The sequence below is a fragment of the Pseudophryne corroboree genome, chromosome 1, assembly GCF_028390025.1.
Source record: "Pseudophryne corroboree isolate aPseCor3 chromosome 1, aPseCor3.hap2, whole genome shotgun sequence".
NCBI classification, from domain to species: Eukaryota; Metazoa; Chordata; class Amphibia; order Anura; family Myobatrachidae; genus Pseudophryne; species Pseudophryne corroboree.
The window spans coordinates 797,464,165-797,466,689 of record NC_086444.1 but is presented as its reverse complement, the minus strand read 5'-3'; the positions used below and the strand labels follow the sequence as shown (position 1 = coordinate 797,466,689).

The following is a 2,525-nucleotide window of genomic DNA, read 5'->3' as shown; positions in this document are numbered from 1 at the left end:
CCACGTAAAATTCTGAATATTAAGCCCACTCCACTATCCACCCCTCCCCTTTGTATTAAACACCCCCTGCCACCCTGGAAGTCATGTACCAGGGCACGTTCTTGCAGCACAATGTCCCCTTCTACAGTTTAGTGTTCTCCTTCCCGCCCCATTTGTGCGTAAAGGAGTAATTAACAGAAATAATTTCTCCAGGTCCTACATGCTGACCGAAAGATAGAACGTCCCTACCCCCCGCGGAACTTCAAAGCTGCCACTGATAGCATCCCCACACCTCGACCGCTGATGGGTGGGTAGGGGCCCCAGTGCATTGCTGTGCCCAGGGGCCTACACTGCTGTTAAGACGGCTCTGTCTGTGAGGTCATGCTGTGATGTCATAATGGTATCAACTGCCTATATCCCGGCTTGGCTGCTGCCTCCCTCATTCTCCTTCAATACCTGGAGACACAAAGCTCACCGGCAGGAGTAGAAACAACTGGCAGGAGAAACATACTTGGCTGAGGTTAGTAACTGGACAAAGACAAGGGCAGCTTAGTTAGATGTGGCAGCAGACTTAGATGCCCATTTATCAGCTATTCAAAACCTATTGCATATGTGTTCCAGTCAATCAGCTCCCAGCTGTCATGTGTTTAAAAATGACAGTTGGGAGCTGATTGACTGGAGCAACATTTATCATACGGAATGAGTTTTAAACAGCTAAAAATCATTGATAAATGGGCAACAAGAATCAGAGGGGAATAGAAATGATTGCTTTAATGATTTAGGGGTTCATTTAGTAAGCAGTGATAAGACCGGAGAAGTGAGCCAGTGGAGAAGTTGCCCATGGCAACCAATCAGCACTGAAGTAACATCTATAATTTGCATACTATAAAATGATACAGAGCTGCTGATTGGTTGATGGGCCAATTTCTCCACTGGCTCATTTCTCCGCTCTTATCACTGCTTAGTAAATGTCCCCCTTAATAAGACAGAAAATAGGATACAGATACTGCACATTAAACTGGAAACAAATACATAGAAAATTAAATTATGTCATAGCTGGTGCTTATTTAAATAATACTATCATGTTTTATTAAATGTTTTGTATTATACATGTGTATGTTAGTTTATTATAGTGGTCACTGAGGTTTTCCATGATGGTTTCATCTTCTGCCACTGAAGCCAAACTACGGAGCTATTTATGTACTGAGAAATCCTCACTGCTCTCCTGGTTTCCTTATTACACACTGAGCCATAGAGTACATCAGCAATACATGGCCACCATTAATAGTAATCTAGGGGGAGATCTCTCATCCCTTCTAATGATGGGAGGTGTTGCCTATAGCAACAATCCGATGTTAACTACTGTATCATTGCATGGAGTATACTAGATAAATATTAGCTAGAAGATAATTGGTTGCTATGGGCAACAGCTCCATTTATACTCTTTAGAAGGTTTGATAAGTCTGAAAATATTAGGGAAGGCAGAAAGTAGGTTTATGTCGGACACCGCAGATGATTTTACAAATTCCAACAATGAAAGTGTTCTCAGCTTACATAAGTATAATAGTAACCGGTGAAATGGACTGTCCAGAAAGGCCATTATACAGCTTACAGTTTCAGGTTCTAGTTGATCTTAAATATGAATGTATATCCCTAAATACTGTAGTAGATGTTACTTACAATTGTAAATGCATTGCAAGGCATCTAACACTGTCTACTCTTCATCTTTCTCCACATCAGCGCTATGGCCCCGAGATGGATGATCACACTGTGGGAGTCGATAACTGCCTGCTGTCCATGCAGAAGATACAGGAGCTGGAATGCTCAGAGAAGAGATGCCCACTTGCCTCGCCATACCAGGCTTGAGGAAGAAATGCCTCCAACCAAGCCAGTGGGTTATGATCACTCTGATGGCAGTTTATCCAAAAAACTATCTCCCAGTGAGAAGAACAAGGATCGCCAGATTAAAGTCCTCGATCTCATTAACAAACAGTTAGTCGAGGAGAACAACTTGTTAGCGGCAGAAAACACCTTATTAAAACTGAAGGTTGAAATGCTTAAAGACACGCTAACGAAGGTCATAGAGCTGTTGTAGGCCCCTGTGTAACTCCGCCGCTGTTACGGAGGCTCACCCAGTAGCTGACCAGTAACCATGGATTCTTATCTTTATGCACTCACCTATTAGAGCAGGGGGAAATATGCACTGAGAGGTTTCTGTAATCTTCTAATCGAAAAGGAGCAACCTTTCTTTTTTGAAGTCTGCAGAAATCTGTCAGTGTGTATTTTCCACCTTTTCTCACCTTCTCTAATAGGTAAGTACATAAAAACAATGTTCCATGGCCAACATCTACTGGTTACAGCTTACTGTGGTTATACCTGGTAGTTAATCTTTACATCATTAAAGAGCCAGAGCAAAGATATTGTCTTCAGTGCATTCTTGTCTCTATTTAATGTAGTTGTAGTGAGAAATATATTGTATGTCTAGCTAAATATATAACTATGATAATTATTCATAATATAAAAAACAATTCCATTATCACCAGTAA

At 41.4% G+C, this 2,525-nt stretch overlaps 1 long non-coding RNA gene across 1 annotated transcript; it reads left to right on the top strand.

Annotated features, from left to right (window-relative positions):
* The first annotated feature begins 361 nt into the window (after positions 1-361).
* On the top strand, positions 362-1,997 carry LOC134947115 (uncharacterized). The gene is made up of 2 exons (XR_010182538.1): positions 362-499; positions 1,720-1,997. It is a non-coding gene; the product is annotated as an uncharacterized LOC134947115 (long non-coding RNA).
* The last annotated feature ends 528 nt before the right edge of the window (positions 1,998-2,525 follow it).